The sequence below is a fragment of the Rhipicephalus microplus genome, chromosome 7 (genome assembly GCF_043290135.1).
Source record: "Rhipicephalus microplus isolate Deutch F79 chromosome 7, USDA_Rmic, whole genome shotgun sequence".
NCBI classification, from domain to species: domain Eukaryota; kingdom Metazoa; phylum Arthropoda; class Arachnida; order Ixodida; family Ixodidae; genus Rhipicephalus; species Rhipicephalus microplus.
The window spans coordinates 46,648,196-46,666,286 of record NC_134706.1 but is presented as its reverse complement, the minus strand read 5'-3'; the positions used below and the strand labels follow the sequence as shown (position 1 = coordinate 46,666,286).

The following is an 18,091-nucleotide window of genomic DNA, read 5'->3' as shown; positions in this document are numbered from 1 at the left end:
TTGACGGCAACGCCACCGAAGAATACTTTGCAAAGCTCGCACCCGCACGCATTAACGAAATGTTAATCAGTCGCTTGATTACTGACGAGGAAAAACAGTGATGAAGGCCCAGCAAGTGGAAGAAATGGCGGAACAACCACGTACCGGAAATAGAAAATTTGATTGGCTGCGGAGATGAGACGCGTTGCCCACTCGTCAGAGACTGTTAAAGCGGGGCGTCTTTGCCAATGGCCAATGCCCCAACTGCGGAAAAAGAGAAACGATTCGACACACGATGTTTGAATGCGTAGGAGCCAAATGCGTGTGGCACGTGGTGCGTCGTCAATTCGGAGTGTTAATTCCTTCGAGCCTACAGTGCAGAAGGGGCTTATTTGAACAACTCGTTCTGTACGTCACAATGTTCGTCTTGTGGCGTCACCGCTGTATGGCCAAAGCACGGCGACGACCCCAACGAGCTGCGTACCCAGCGTTACAGAAGATTAGAATGATCATGGTTCGGTACCTTACCGAACAGATGGAAACTCGAGGTGAAGAAGCATTTATCAGAAGGGGGCATACACGTTTTTTTTTTTTGGAGTTCGGAACGGGAATATTGAACTTACTTTACTGCCATTTTAACTCGGGGGAGAAAATTGCTTCTCGTAGCACGTAATATGTGAATCTGTTCCAATTTACATCTTTTTTGCCTTTCTTTTCTCTTTGTTTTCTTGAGTGATTCGTGATCTGTGAGAATAGTGGAAGTGCTGTGTGTTACGTCCTGTCTATGTTCTCTTGTTTGTACACGCCACTGAAGTGATTTTGTTACACCAGACAGTTGTACTCACCTGAATTGTTGTTACCAGTTTGCAATTAACTTCCCTGTTTTGCCCCTAAAAAGAAAATGTCATCTCATATCCATGTTCATGTAAATGACGTCTGTTTTGTCATCATCGTTAGAGTATATCTAAGGAGGAAATGTTCCATTGAGTGTTATTGACGTTTGTGGCAATAAATTTTTTCTAAACAGAAAATACACGTGCAAATTCGGTTTCGCAAACACTACCTAGACTATTCACAAGGCCCGTTCATACCCCTCTCTCCAGACGGCATACGTCACGCTAGTTGTCCGATGTTATGACCGGCTCAGCAAGGAAGTGGCTTGCAAGGGACGCTCATCGGCGTAACTGTCAAACGCTGTCCGCGTCCTGCAGGAACGCGGACAGCGTTCTGTGTGAGTCTGTGTGGTGGTGGTGGTGAAAAACATTTATTTACAAAAGAGAGGTGTAGGACCTCTGTAGAGGCCCCTACAGACTAGGTGGAGTCTCTATTCCGGGACCCCATTGGTTAAAGCCGCCGTCTTGGCTCTCTGGACCAAGGCCTGCTGGGCCTGAAGGTCTGAGCAGCCGAGCAGGGCCGCCTCCCAGTCCTCTCGCCTAGGGTTTGGGTTAGGAGTAATGGCTGCGTTAGCTTGGCAGGCCCACACCATGTGGTAGTGTGTGGCGTCTGTGTGTGCGTCTGTGAGGCGTCTGTGTGCGCCGCATGAAATGCACATCAGCGTCGCTGGGACACACAGTCGGCGTCTAGCGCGTGCACGGACGGCTATAAAAGGAGCGTGTCGGAAGTGCGCTGTGCTCTCCCTCTGGACTTCGCTGGCCCGCTCGTCTCGAGTGCGCTCTGGGTCCTTGTGATGGAAAGGCGCGTCTGTACGCTCTTGTTGCAATGTTCTTCTCTTGCAAATATGTAAATTAAACACATCTTCTACTTGTTCGTGAGACGCGTCGCAAGAGTCGTCTTTCGCCGCATCCTGGGTGGCAGCCTAAACTCCTTTCCGGACATATCACCGACTGTCCAGTGGCCGAGGACGCGTCGCTCAGGTGGTGGTGTCGGTCACCCCGCGCACTTTTTTACCCCGAACGGCGGACAAGCCACGACAGGTTTGCCTTTCATCGCTACCTGCTTCGCTGGTTAGAGTGCGTTAGGCTTGGTGCTGCATCGCACTGCTTTGAGTTTTCGTCAGTTCCCACGTGTCCTATTTTATTGGTGTTGTATTTGTGAGTATGTGATTACACATCGATCAGTGCGACATGGGACGTTGTTGTGTTCCCGGGTGCAGCTGCAATTATGACAGTGGTCCCAAAGTGCGTGCTTTCGCATTCCCCAAGGATGAAGCTCGGAAAAAGTCTTGGATAAAAGCCATTCCGCGAAAGGATTTCACACCAAGCATACACTCCAAGGTGAGAAACTGCTGAAATTTGTTGTCTTACCGGCTCTATCGCATTACTGGCGTTCTGGCTCTGTTACTGTTGAACGGTGCGAGTATCGTGAGTGGTGATGGTAGTTTTGTCGCGCTTCAGGTAGGGCAGTGCGGTAAAATAGAACAAAAATACTCAGGCTTGTGTCAAAGTTCCCATTAGCCCGTTTCGTATGAAAGTAATGAAGTCACTGTTATGCTTGGCGCAGGTCTGTGAACTCCACTTCCTCGAGGCTGACTTCATCACAAAGCTGTCACATTTCGACGCAGCGTCGAGACGGACATTGACAGTCGACAGCGAGAGGGTGCGCCTAGTGTCAGATGCTATACCATCGGTGTTTCCGAACTGTCCGTCATACCTGAGCACGAATCGCAATCGTCGAGAATCACCTGTCTCGAAACGAGCTCGAATGAAAGACGAGGCCTTGAGCAAAGCGATTAAGGACTCTATATGCGCAAAAAAAGCGAAGAGGAGAGAAATGCTGTGTCCTCTTTCGAACACTTAAGAGGCAAGCTTTCTGCTGTATGCAGTAATGATTTCTGGACCATCAAGGCCAACGATCGTTGTGTGATGTTTCTCCGCATCGAAGATAATCCATCACCGCACGTGAGGTTTCCGTCACTGTGCTTGCTGATCTCTCACTTGCAGTCTCAGCAGGTATGATCAAGCTTTTTTCATTACCTTGCGGAGGCGCAGTTCCAGACGCAGTGCGCGACATCCGGACGTTGTCCTCGCTGCTCCAGCAGCTGGAAAACCACATGACTGAGACGCCTGAAGTTGCAAGTCCGTCGAAAACAGCCTCAGCATTGCAGCATATCGACTCCTTATTGAATGAACTGTCCCAAGACAGTGACAGGACCGAAGAACACAGTGCTTTGTTTTGTTTGCTAAATGAGCAAATAGCTCTCGCACTCACTGCCCCCTTTCGTCGCTACAGTGCTGAAACATTAGTGTTTTCTAGCATTCTGCACTCCATATCTCCGCACGCCTATAACTTTGCCAGATCAGCGTCGACGTTGACTTTACCCCATCGTTCAACCCTGCGCCACGTTTGTTCCAAGTATGGAGGCGATCCCCTGAAGGAGCAAAACGAAGCGAACTTCCTCTCCTACATTCAAGAAAGAGTGAAGTGCATGCAGCCGCACGAAAAGACGGTGACGCTAATGGTTGATGAAATTCATATCAAGCCATACTTCGATTATAAAGGGGGCAGCATAGTTGGATCTGCAGCCAATTCTCAAGAGGCAGCCACATCCGCTCATGTTTTCATGCTTCAGTCGCTCTTGTCATCAAACAAAGATGTGCTTCACATTCTTCCTGTTGCTAAAATGACCGCCAAAATTCTACATTAGTTCTGCAAGAAAGTAATTTTAGAAGTGGAATCTATGGGCCTCAGGGTTACTGCTGTAATTACCGACAACAATTCCCTCAACCGGATAATGATGTCGTTTTTCTCAGAGAAACAGGAAGTAAGCATTGTATATCCTCATCCAGCCGACAACAATCGGCCTCTGTTTTATGTCGTAGACCCTGTGCACATACTTAAATGCATCAGGAACAACTGGATGAATAAAAAAAACGAAGGAATATGCTTTAACTTTCCTGAAGTGAGCCTGTCAGGAATATTGCCCGATGGGCCGCCCAGAATGATAGCAGCATCATTTGAAGCCGTACGGCAGCTGTATGCACTGGAGCAGATATCACTTCTCAAGCTTGGCTACAAGCTAAATTCCAAGGCAATCAATCCAACACCTATGGAGAGACAAAATGTAAAGTTGGTGTTAAACGTCATTAATCCGTTTGTATCAAACGCACTTGAGACGCGTGGCGATGCCCTTGAAACCACATGTGCCAGTTCAACAGCTCTCTTCATAAACATCATATCGACGTGGTGGAAAATCGTCAACGTGAAGACCCCTTCGAAAGGTCGCTGACTGAACGACACCCTTCAAAATCCAGTGAATTCTACGGTGGATCAATAGCTGGTTTTCTTTAGTGGCATGGTAGACTGGCTGGATGCTTGGAGCAGCGTCAACATGAGCCGTGGCTGCTTGACAAGGGAAACACATTCTGCGTTGAGACTCACTTACTACTCCCTTGCTGAGCTGTCGCGGTACTGTTTAGAAGAACTGAAGTTCAAGTATGTCTTGCTGGGAAAATTTCAAACTGACACTCTTGAAGACCGCTTCGGTCTCTACCGTCAGCTTGCTGGTGCACAATATCATGTTTCCGTGAGGCAGCTTCTGGAGTCTAAAAAGAAAATTCATCTGCAAAAGCTGCTGATGCTTCCGCAGCCAGACATCAGCAGCGAAAGTGACACAGAAGTATCGCAACATAACTTCTCTGTTCACATCTCAAATGATGAAATTTCCAACCCAAAGCATGACACGGAGCTCGTTGCTTACATCGCTGGATATTGTGCTCATTCAGCTCTGAAGAAGCTGTCATGCGCATTGTGCAGCAGCGTGCTCGTCCTGGAGAGCAGGAACATAGATGTGGCAAGTAACACAATGATTGGCAACTTGTCAAAAGGAAGCTTAAAGTTTCCGCAGCAATGTACTGTGCACATGGTGCTGGTGACAACGCTTGTTGTCGAAAAGCTCACCAAGGGAGAAAATGCAAAGGCGTTCCTCGCGTCGAACAACCAACGTGGCATTGTAAGCTCCATTACCACATCACTGTTAGGAGATGTTGAGCTAGAGACTTGTGAAAATAGCCATACCTCTGAGACTATCGTGTGGCATGTAGTGCGCGTTGCAAGAAATGTCGCTCTGAACAACTTTTGTAGACTTCAAAATTACACCATCCAAAGCACCGCACAAAAAAAGGCAGCTGACAGAAAAATCAAAACCTTGAACAAGAAATGAGGTAGGATGGTTTTGGCCTTTCGTCCTAATAAAACTAGTTCTACAAATGCATTTCTGACTATTACAGTTTGATCACTAAAGTGTAAAGGTAGGCGTAAACAAATGCAGACCACGCTGGAACAAAAAAAGAACAAAAAAAAGAAACACCGGCTTTCAATAAGTGCCCACAGCAGATATAACGAGAACGAGTGGCGACGATGGCCAGGGTGCAGGTGGGCAACTTGCGTGACGTCACGCTCTCTCTGGGGCCTTGTCAATAGTCTAGGTGGTGTTGCGCCTACTCGCTAGGCTGTGTGTTCTGGCGCTACCATCTGATCTCGTAAACTGCATTGCCGGGTGCCTATAGCGTCACTGTGCCCAGCGTCCCTACTCAAGCAAGAAGAGAGACGCGTGCATCGCGTTCCAGTCTGACCTTGCCATTTGCTACAGAGAGAGCGCGTGTGTTACATTGGTACATTCCATTCTGTTGCCCTCCGCCAGAGTGTAGTGCTCCGATGCTGAGCTCGTGGGTCACTCCGAATCCGCCAGTGGATGACGCCATTAGTTTTTGAGAGCGGCCACTGTTCTACTATAGTGCCTGCAATATACTTCTACCTATTCAGAAAACCTCTGTAGTTTGATTGGCCACAAGGCAACGCAGAGAGCGCACTGCATCAGGGTAGTACATTTGAAACACGTGTGGGCTGCCTTCAGGGCTTTGTAATGCAGCTCCAAGTAAAGGTGACAAAAATATAGGCTCCTACGCCAAAGAGAAATCACTATACACTCTTTTAAAACAGAATTTTCTTTACTGCTGCAAAATAAGGACAATTTTTATTTTCCTTTACAACAACTTCGTGCACCGGTAACGTCGCCATTGCGTTGACTGAATGCCGTTTCGCTAAAACCAAATACGCGCGCTGCTTTCAGGTAACGTCGAGCGTTCGAGCGCAACATGCCATAAGGTTTCCTTATATACAATACAGGGAACTCTGGCGCTACTGTCTATGGAAGCTGCAACGCACGGCACTTCAGCAAGCATGTTAATAATAGGTAGTACACAGATTTGTACAATATTCGTATACTTATGGCCTGTTTTTGGCTCCACGTGTTCGTGTGGCTTGGAGATATTTTTTCACGAACAAAAATCAGCAAATATTCAGCGGTTGCGCTTCACCACCTTATTCTTTTAGACTTGCTTTTCCAAATCGGGTGACGAAGTTCAAACTGGTTTATTCTTTATTACAAAACAAAACCGAAACACAGCAATAAACGAAGCCGCAAGTACGATTCGCGCCCGCAAGTAGGAAGACTAGGCAAATGTGTGTACTACCCATCATTCCCATGGTCGCTCAACGATCGCAGCGACAGAGTCCCCTCTAGTTAATTTTAGGAAACTCTATTCAACAGGGAACGGAGCACAAAATTGGTCTGCTAAATGTGCGTAATGTAGTGGGAATTCGCAAGGCAATGACCAGAGGGACCATCTTTGAGTGCGAAGCGTGAGCGTGGGCTCCAGCAGTCCAGCGTCTACAGCTCGTACCCACGCTCGCGCTTCACAATCATAGATGGTCCCACTGGTCATTGCCTTGCGAATCCCCCACCACAGTATTTATTTTGTCTAGACGTCGGGAGAAGAAGAAGAAGGTGTTTATGAAAAGGAGGAGGAGAGGTCAGTCTGTAAAGCGGGTTTCTAGCCTGCTACTCCTCACGGAGGTGAGGGGTAAAGTGAAAGAAAGATGGACTTCGCGATAATTTAAACGAAAACTGCGTAGTGTACAGGCGTGGACCACTCATCTGAACGTGGGAGAAGCGCACTGCACACTGGTCACGTCTTTTAAACGCTCAGTTCCAGTCTTCCCGATCATTGACAACTTTGGTGACGTACAATCTTGGAAAAAAGTTAGTAATCAGTCTCTAAACGCGTGTGTTGACTAGTTTCTGTAGCATTTACTACCTTCACGGCATCCATTTACTAGTCACCAGCTAGTATAGATAGTAACTTTAGTCGTTACTAGCCACAGAACCGTAGTGTTTTTAATTAAGCAGCTACTAAGCTGCCCATACGTTTCCAGACCTTTCGTAGATGCCGCAGTACGTTTTGCCGTAATGATGATATTGTAACCAAATTTAGGCTGGCTCTAATTTTACTGAGTGCCATTGAATAGCACTTTCGTGCTACGTAATGGCACATATAGGCAAATAGAAGGGGACATGAAGTTGCGTAGTAAACATCAATTATCTTATACATTCTGTCACTGCTAACCAATACACCGTGTGCGTTCTCAAAGCAGGGGTACATATAGCCTTCAAGCAGCTGCTACAGTGTAAATCTGCTATATCAAAGTCTTGAAGATATATTTGTGCGTGCGGTTGCATGCGTGTTCGCGTGATTCGTTCATTTGAGTTCTCATACTCATATGAACATATAATCATGTAAGTATGAGAACTAATATCATATGTCCACATGAGCACATGAAATTCGCGTATGTATGATCAACTGTGAATCTGGTTTGATCATAAGATCATGTGGTCCAATTCCTATAATTATAATATTGTGATGCGCACTTACCACAGCATAGTTACATGACGTAGTAAGAAGCCATTCAATAAATTATGAGGGCCATGACAATTCGTTTTTACATCTTATACTTTTCTAATAGAATCATTTTGATATGTAAACGCGCACGAACATTTACCAAAATAGACGTAAACCTCTATTTGCGAGGGTTAAAAACAATTCGCGGGGGTTACTAACACTCTAGTCAGCACTATTTCCTCATTACTAGGTAGTGAATTTCCCTAACCTACATTTTACTACCTTCCCTTACTAAGAGGCTAGTGCTTCATGTGACAAGTAAAAAGTTAGTATTTAGTTAGTGAATATGCCAACCTTTATTTTAAAGAGTGTAGTAGTCATCGGTCCCTCGCCGTTAGTATGTGGGAGGATGTTGCAGAGTGAGGCCAAGTGGTTTAACGTGTCGTGCGACGTGTTGAGGAGCTGTTTGTTCTGAATAAATTATTTCAAATACCTTTTCGAGTTTGTATTTTTGGCAAAACACTATATTATGACTCTGTTAGATAAGGTCTGAAACCATAGGCATAGAATACTACAAGCTAGTTATGTAGTTGATTTTTGTTATTACTGCTATAGTGCAGCATACGTTTTAAACAAGGGTGATATTATGAATGCGTACCACGGAGGATTACCGGCATTATGATAGAGAGACAGAGAGCGAGGAATATTATCAGAAAGATAGTGAGGTGAACTAGACTAAAGCCAGTTTACTACCCTACACTGGGAAGAGGGGAATGAGAAAGTAAACGACAGAGAGCGGAGGTGGAGGAGATACACATGGCACATAACACCCACACGCCACCCACACAGTGCAGGTTTCAGAGGCGTAATAGAAACACGCGGGTAAGTGCAGCAGTCGTTTGACTCACCTTCTGAGTGATGGCAATTTAGAAGCGAAGCGCAGCCATGGAGGAATAAAGAAAAAAATTTTAAATCCTCCTTGAGACAAGCGCAGCCCCGAGTATGTATATTGTTTTAAACTTGAAATTATTTTCAACGAAGTGATGTGAATGATCGAGTTTATTGAACAAACCAATGATTTCTCAAAATGGATAAAGTTTGGTCCTTCATTGTCTCTATTTTTAGGGTAGCAGTACCTGAATACTGCAATGACTATTTCCCCCAACAAAAGTCTGTGTGTCAGCCAAACCCACAAACGCAGATGTGAAGTGGAGGTGAACGTTAAGTAGCCAACAAGGTGCCGATTTGCAAATACGCCCGCCGCGGTTGTCTAGTGGCTAAGGTACTTGACTGCTCAGCCGCAGGTCACGGGATCGAATCACGGCTGCAGCAGCTGCATTTTCGATGCAGGCGAAAATGGTGTATGCCCGTGCGCTCACGTCTGCCAAAATTTGCAAAGCTACGCGCCGCGGAAATGGTTCAAATTTCAAGATGAAAGCTGCTTCCCCTCCCCTCTGCGGGCGCACGCGTAGAGAATGAGGGCATGACGTGGGCGAAGGAATTGCCCTACGTACACGGCAATGCAGTGACGTTGGTCCTTCACGTAGGCACTGCGCCACGCTCCCGACCAAGTTGCAGAAATTAGGTGCCTTTCTCATCTTCTAACCACTACCACCACCTTTACGTAGACTCTGCTCTGACGTTGTCAACAGTGTACTCCGTGACACGTCGAAAATTATTTAACACAACATGCGCAGTTTATGTATTTGTTGCTTTAGGAGATGAATAAAACTTGAAATAAATATTGAGACGCAATAAAAAATTGTGCGCGTTTTCCTTACATTTTTCCCGTAAAATGCTACGAGATGCGGGGCTAATGTGCCAGCGTTTCGTATGCGTTCGGGTCCCCGTGGTCAGCGCATTGAGCAGACGACCGCCGTGAAACGCTCCTACGCGTTTGCGCACTCATTGTGCTCATCTACTCTGCCGCGTCTGAGCCAGCGTTTCCGAACGATTCCGCAGAAACAGGCACAAGACCACAAAATAACGTTGGTCAACAAAGCAACGCTGTTCGCGTGCTCGGGGGCTGGGCTTGTTCGGCACGTCATGTGCACGTCACCTCATGGTTGGATGCTGGAGAGGGTGGGGAAGAGATTTGGCTTGCGAAGGATACGCGGAGGAGCCGCAAGGGTTTCGAGCTCGCCTCCTCTCACCTTCGCTTCGCGTCGCTCCAAAAAACCTGTTTTCTCCGCTCGTAATGAACTGATTCGAAAAATCTTTGCGTCAAAACGTTCCTCATCGGACACCCAACAACTTCCACTGTCTAACTAAAATTCGGTATGGGGCCTGGTGAGTGACCTTTCAAACCCCACATTTCAATCAATCAATCGATTTTCAAATACGGGAGGACGAATACCCAATCGTTTGATCAGGCAGGAAGTTGAAAGAAAATGAACGGGGCATTTCATCACGCAAACCCTTACTTAACAAAGGAGCCATCATATTTACCGAGTAAAAAAGACACCTTTACTTTTAATGTCTCTTCCTACAAAAAAGCGCTATGGCGTCTGCTGTCTCTTGTTCCCTGAATGAACGTGACGCGCTGCCTCGGCAAAATAAATAAACAGCCTTCATGGTGCGCAGAGGCGTGAAAAGCTGTATAAAAACCTGTCTTCCTTAAAATTTGATTGCTGTCACGACATTTTGTGCTTGCTTGTATTCTGAAAAGCAATGCAAATCGCGGTTACTTTCATGGCAGCTTGGTTATATCATGTTTAGGACAACATTTAAAGGATAGCGACCGGCTCGGGAAGGGAAACGTTTGCGATAAATCAAGAAATTTATAAAATTTGAGGTTCCTATGATTGAAATTGAGCTACATACTTTACAATCTTCATAACGAATAATTTTACGTGAACAGAACATGGTCAAATATACAAATGGATGGTTTATGCTAGCGCATTACAATAGTATTGATGGCCGAATTTGGTTATAAGATTTTCAGGAATCCACCTAGCTATTACTTGACGCGTTTAGAGTGATAAATAACACACAAAATGCAGAAGAGACGGGGCCTAATTGCCTTAACAAGCAATACATTTATCATTGCCTTGTGAGGTATCGACTGGGCTTATGACTTCAATCCATCTTTTATCCTCCGCTAATTAGCATACGTAATAGAAGGTACATAAAACAGTTGCAATAGAAGCTCATGGGTATTCATGAAAGTTTCAAATGAGTCATGAGCAAGCATCTTGTGATATTATCAATTCAGAAGTAAAAAATTTCAAGTATGTATGAATTGAGCTGGAAGAAGAATGCACTGCTCAGCTTTGAGCTCTATAATAAGGCAGTTCGCATGACTTCACATTAATTAGGAGAAAATATCCTGATGGTAGAACATTACGAAATAATGCTGGAATAGATATAAACATAGGGATCTCTGAAATAACACACTAAATTACTTGCCCTGGCAATGATGGAATGTCGTCAACAAAATAATTCTCTTAATGCAGATCAATAATGGCTTGGACGACGGTATATTAAGACCACCACCTCGGTTTCACGACGCGAATTTCAGCAATTTGTTGACGCAGACAGTGAGTATTTTTGTGCCTAAAATTATGCAGAGCATTGGTATCCGTTTCAGTCTACAATGAACTGTTTATGCTGCCTAACTATAAAACATAATGATTTAGTCACATATTTATTTATTTATTTATTTATTTATTCACACTGTTAGCCCAAGACCGATACCGAATGCAGTACTAAAATACAGTTCACACATCGTTCATGACACAAGCACAAGACAGTGAAATCAAGAAAGATTATGCGTCTGGAAGCTTTAAAGATACACCATACAGACCATGCAAATCGTAATTCAAACAAAGAGCAAACTTAACCAAAAGTACAACGCACATAAGCATTCAAGTTTCACACAGTAGTGACCAACAATGAGCGTAAAAGAATCGCAGGCACTACACTCTACAAACGTTGTTCCATGTGCTTCAAAATTATATTAATCAAACTCCAAAACTTTTACATCATCGCGTATAATTATATTAACTTATGTCAAAGCATACATGCCGCTTATAACTTGAGGTAAAAACACCTAAACATAGTTAAATGGAAGAATGATAGGCCAGTAGTATTTTTTTTCAAGTTCTCCTGAAGAGGCACTTTTATAGCCATAGTATGCAGTAGCACATCACGCTCTTCAGTCGTTTTCAGAAAGAACGAGTATTTAAAGGTGTCAACCTCTGTAGGTACACACACCAATCTGTCCTGGTGGCTTGATCTGACAGACCATCAAATACGTGATATCCGGCTTTGCATGTATCGTATCTATGAGGGTTAAAGTTAAAGCAGCTGTGCTTAATCAAGTGAACGCATTTTTATCTAGCCACTTTTTGCCGCCATGAAAATCCAGGCAAGTTTAGTTCAGTGAGTGTCTCGGTCTCTGAATATGTGTACCTATATTTTGACATAATAAATCTTGCTTCACGTCTCTGAATTTTTTAATTTTTTTATTTCGTTCCTTGTATGTGGATCCCAAACTATGCTTCCGTATTCAAGTGCGAGTCGTATCAAAGACATGTATGCAGGTTAACATCTCGAGAGCCAAATTTTAGCCTACGCCTTAGTGCGCAAATTTTAACCTCTGCGGTATTACATAAGTTAGTAATAATCTTTTTCCAAGTCATCTGATATTGTAATGCCCAAAGATTTAAAGAGCCTCACTTGACTAATTGTCTTGCCATCTAGCAGATGATTAAACGCTAACACATTTTTGTTGGTTTGCTATGCACGCATATACTGTTACTCATAGTTTAGAATCTTTTTCTTCATGGGCACTAATCAGTAATTTATTGTAGTGCTGAAGCTAACTCTAATTGATCCTCATGACATGATATTTTAAATAAGTTAGGCCATCATCCGTAAATAGGTGAATAGTAGGTTTGCTAATAAAGTCATTTTTAACACCATTATGGTAACAAAAATGAATTAAAACAGGTCCTAATAGCGACGCCTGAAGGACGGCAAATGTTACACTTAATGTTGTCGATTTTTTTTTCATTTCAAATCCACGTGTTGTGTCCTAATACTTAGATATAATTGAATGCACTTGAATATATTTGTCTATTCAATTTACTATGTATTTAACTATATTTGTCTGCACATTACAGCTTGCTCGTCCTGAATAAACTCTGCTTTTGAAAGTTGCATGTGATACTTCCATTGACAGTGGCATATACCACCCTTCACAAGCCGAGGGACATATAAAGAGAAAGGAATAAAATATGCAGAGAAGGCAACCAGGTACGCGTGTTATTGCTGCCTTCCACTGGCGAAAGGATTAAAGGTGCGAAAAAAGAGACAGAAGAAAGACACACACATAATCACGCGCAAATTGGGGGTTGCACATCAGATCTTTAGGTGGACGAAACGGCAATACTTTAAGCACTTAAGGTGCGATTTCACGGCCATATGTGCCATCGTCACACTTTCCATCGTCCTAATATCTTGGCTGCTGAAAAAAATTACAGCATATCCACGAAGTGAATGATGATGAGTTGGGCGAAGCGTCCCTCCGTCCGTGTGTCTAGATGGACGGACATAGGCACGGACACATGAAAGGACACAGAGACGCACGGATGGGTGGATAGACAGCCGCATTGACGCTCGGATGAATGGACGGACGGACGGACTCATGAACAGACGGACCGGTCAAAGCATGGACCGGCGGAAGCATGGACAGACAGGCGCACGGACGGACAGACAAACGAATGGACGGAAGCACAGATAGACGCAAGGACAGACGGATGCATGGATGGATGAAAGCACCAACGGAGAGACAGAGGGGCGGATAGACTCACGGGCGGACGGCCGGATGGAGCGATGTGCAGAAGCACGGACGCACAGACGAGTGGATGTACGCATGTATTGACAAAAGCACGGACGCATGGCAAACGAACGGAAGCACGGATGGAGGGACGCGTAGAAGCACGGATGGACGCATGGATGGATTGACATGCAGACGAACGTACGATGTTTCGCCACACTCATCATCATTCACTGCGTGGATACGCTGTGATAATCACTGTTAGCTAGATGCTATATTTAAATATATTTTCAAGGAAACATACACACGGCGCCATCAATTGAGCAACTCATAAATTAGAAGTGACTAGATACTACCGCTACTACTACTACTGCTACTACTACTACTGCTACTACTTTTACTACTACTACTACTACTACTACTGCTACTACTACTACTACTGAGGAGAGAAGGGCCCCTGCTTAAGGAGCTTCGCCCTTAACAGAAACATCTAGAGCCGACATAACTGGGTATCATAGTGTGAGCACCTGCACAGGACGTCCTCATGTCTGCAGTTCCACAGTAGATCTCGCAGAAATGTCCCCCATTCCGACGCATTAGAATTACGCCTCTGTGATGATGAAAACTATCGCAATTCAGTATGACAGGGATGCACAACTATCGAAAATTTACAAGGCTAGTTGAACAGAGTCAAATCATCCAGGCGATACCGTTGCAACATAGGAAATGACCATGAAGCGAGCTGGTTATTCTGAGCTAACAAAGTAAGTTCTTTTGCCGCATCTCTCCATAACCAACAGCTAGCTATGTCCTCTGTTGGAAAGGCTGTCGGCGGGTCACAAAGATGATTTGGTTCGAAGGGGCTTGAGCGAGGAAGCTAGAATAATTAAGTTCTGTGAGACTGCCAAGAAAACACCTTGCGGGAAAACTCGCCTGCCATGGAAATCGATAAACATGGGAGCATGTTGAAGGCACTTACACCATAATACCCGCGTTGATCATGCCCCATTGGCACTACGGGCAGGTTTCCACACAGTGCTCTCTATCGAGTGTAAGGTCAAAGACATGTGTTGAGATCTAGGAAAGAAGAGGAAACAAATGGCTAACCCACTACGCACGTGTTGTTTTTCTTTTTGGATTCTCTGTCGCAGTTAAAGCGTAGTTGTGTGCAGTAAACTCTGAGTTTCTTTAATGCCATGTGCTACAGGATCGGCTATGTCGTGACAACACATACGGTGGCGAAAACCCGGTAGCTGCGGCTAATCAGCGATATGGACAACAGCATCGACAAGAACGATTTCTTTGAAGAATAATCGTCGGTGCTTGGTAAGCGTCGCCGGTAGCCGCACCCAGCAACGTCGACGAGTGGACACAAGTCAAGGCTTTTTGTGAGTACACTGCAGCAATGTATCGTTTGAACTACAAGAAAACGTCGGCACGCACTGAGAGTACCAACATAATAAACAAGGCGACTGCTACTTTGGGAAGCGACAGCGCCGATAGAGCGACACTCATCCCATTGACGGAGCGGCTGACATGCAGCAATGAGAAATATCCGAGGAAATGGAAGAGTACATCCCAGCGAAGGAGCTCACGTATGAATACGCCACAGCAGCAGACTACGAGGATCAAGCGGTCGCGATACTTGCATGCCTTCAGTGCCGAATCGAGGACATCAACAACTTGCAAAGAGCCGTCGACGCTGGAGATTCCTTAAGCACCGTTCATTCTCCTGCGAACGTCGGCAACGTGAACGTCGGTATTCGCCTACCTCGACTTGAGATTAAGCCATTTAACGGAAACATACGCCAGTGGACCTCATTCTGGGAGCACTTTGAAGGTACCATCCATTCAAACTCGGCACTAAGTGAGACAGACAAGTTTCATTACCTTCGGAATGACTGAAAGGAGAAGCTGGTGCAGCAATCGCTGGATTTGTGACTAGAAGCGCATGCCATGACAATGCTTTGTAGCTACTCAAAGACAGATATGGAGACAAACGGCAAATAGAGCAACACCATATACCAGCCTTGAGAGACATTCGATGCGTTAGACTGACATCTGACGCAAAACAGCTGCGCAAAATATACGATTAAATTCAGAGTAGCATGCGTGGTCTCGACGCACTCAGGGTGCCGACAAGCAGTTTTTCTGCGATGCTCTGTGATATACTCCTAAAAGAACTGCCTCAAGATATCGTCATTTCTTTTCTCCGCCAGCGGCGTATAAATGAGGTCATGTTTCGAACATTGGTTGCTACAAATGAAGGAACAGCGTCATTGAGTAAAGAGATCGAGGGAATGCTGAAGTTTACCCGCATAAATATCAAAAGCCGAGAGTGATCCGGGACACAGGAGTCGTTTGAACGCACTTACAACAGCAAGCATATTCCATCGGCATATGTGCTGCATATCAGGCATGTGGAAAAGCAAAAATATGGTGAGTGCTTCTTCTGAAAATCCAACAGACATGAAACAGAAGTATGCGACGGTTCTCTAACGCTTGAAGAGAAAAAGGATAGACTAGACAAAAGTATGAGGTGCTAAAAATGCACATTACCAGCACACCTATATCCCGAAATTGTAGAATACGCATATAATGCAAATCTTGCAAGAAAAGGCAAGCATTGACTATGTGTAACCCAAACGCAAAGGAAAAAAGTGATAAGAAATTGACCACTATAACAACTTCTGTTAACGAAACGCTGTCAGATAAGGGTGAAAAATCAACAGTCGTAACAAGCTGCCAACTTGACGAAGGAGTGCATCTACATACCTGCCGTTGTGGGGCGGGAGGAGATAGTAAGGCTTACTACAAAAGAGGAATGATAGACAGCGGCATCTAGCACACATTTATAAAGGAAGTACTCGCTGCACGTTTGAAGTTAACAGTTATCAGCGAAACGAAGCTGCTAATTAATAAATTTGCGTCCGAATTACGTTCCCAGCCACGGCAAAGTAAAATAGTGGAATTTCACGTGGGAAGTCCGTTTGGCACCCCGCCGTGGTGTTCTAGTGGCCAAGGTACTAGGCTGCGACCCGCCGGTCACGGGATCGAATACCGACTGCGATGGCTCAATTTCTGATGGAGGCGGAAATGTTTTATATAGGCCCGTGTACTGAGATTTGGGTGCACGCTAAAGAACCCCAGGTGGTCGAATTTTCCGGAGCCCTCCACTACGTCGTCTCGCATAATCATACGATAGTTTTGGGACGTTAAACTAAACATATCAATCAATCGATCAGTCAATTTGGCGAAAAAAATAGATCATCAAAGCTATCAGTATACCGGTTATTTGTCAAGAAGCCGCAGTAACGTATACTTATTGTTCGTTTAGCAAGAACCTACGCGCACTGAAGGTGGCAGTAGTGGACGAGCTTACTATCCCTATGATGCACGCTGAGCCTGGAGTAAGCTTGCTTATTGGATCAGAGCAAATATGAAAAATTATATCCGGCAAAGTTATTAGAAGCGAAGAAGTTGAAGGAGTAGTGACTATTACCACCATATTGGGATGGATGTTGGAAGGACCCGTGAAAAAACAGAGCTTGGCTTAAAGCCTATCTAGGGTTATGGTATGCGTATTAAGGACAGATATACATACGCAAGAGAAAATTAACAACGATCAGCAGTCCTTTTAGAATTTGGGCGTTATAGGCACCTCCCCAGAGGAAGAACAGCTCACTTCTTCAAGGACCTTGTCCAGGTTCATAAAGATTGTTGCAGAAGATACCAAAAAAATGAGTACTCACCAAGGTTGGCAATGTGCCCTGCGAGGCAGTCCTTAATGCGGTGACGACATGTTACCATAGAAATCAAATCACAACCACAACAACAAGTGGGAAAAAATGGAAGAGAAAATGGGACGATCGTGAGGAAACAGAAGCCTACTGCCTGTAAAGCTCATTAATGTAGCTCTTCGAGAAAACTGCTGACACCAAGAAAGATAAGAAAGTGGATTGTGCAGGCTGCATAACTGCCGATGTCCAATGCCAAGACCGAATCAAAGAAGCGAATGATGCTACTCAAGCCAAAGTGGAGAGAGAGAGAAATAACATTTATTTATACATCCGGCATGTAGGAAGTCCCGGCCTCGCAGGGCGCGGATGTTCCCTATCTTAAGATATCTTAAACTGAGGCGGCGGAAAGAGGAAAGTGCTCACAAGGTAAATTCCGCAAAGGCGAGAAAGCCACAGAAAAGGTTCTCAAGGAAAGGCTACCTACGATGTTCATGTAACAACCTTCATTCAGAATTTTCATCCCGAGGAAGACTGCTCAAAGACAGCGCAAGCTCAGCAAGGTCAACACGCTCAAAAGCACGAGCCTTGAACAAGCCTCGAAAGCACCAATGAAAAATCAAGTTCAAAGACATGCCCGGATAACCCCACAAGCGGCGATTTGGAACTCAAATGGACACTTGTAATCTCTACGGGTTACTGTTCCTCAGCGTCACGCGCCACTGGCGAGGGGGGCGCGGAGAATGCTGTACAATTTGTAGAAGGACGATACAGCCTGCTCAAGAACTTTAGTTAAAGCGAAGTCAGTTTGTCGGGGCAGAGAATGTTGTAAATTGTGTGCGACGCCGACATAAAGATAAAGAAGAATGGTAGTGGATATTGAGGAACCACTCTTCGCCAAAACAGATGGATAATGTGACCAAAAAGCGTCTGTGATTTTTACTTGTGCATCAATG

General features: G+C 44.9%; 1 protein-coding gene across 1 annotated transcript in view; it reads left to right on the top strand.

The window, feature by feature from the left end:
• Window positions 1-11,036: 11,036 nt before the first annotated feature.
• LOC142767440 (uncharacterized) overlaps window positions 11,037-18,091 on the top strand; it is a 135,486-nt gene continuing 128,431 nt past the window's right edge. The window contains exon 1 of the mRNA XM_075869108.1: window positions 11,037-11,155. The gene's annotated coding sequence lies outside the window, so the exon portion shown is untranslated. The remainder of the gene's footprint in view (window positions 11,156-18,091) is intronic.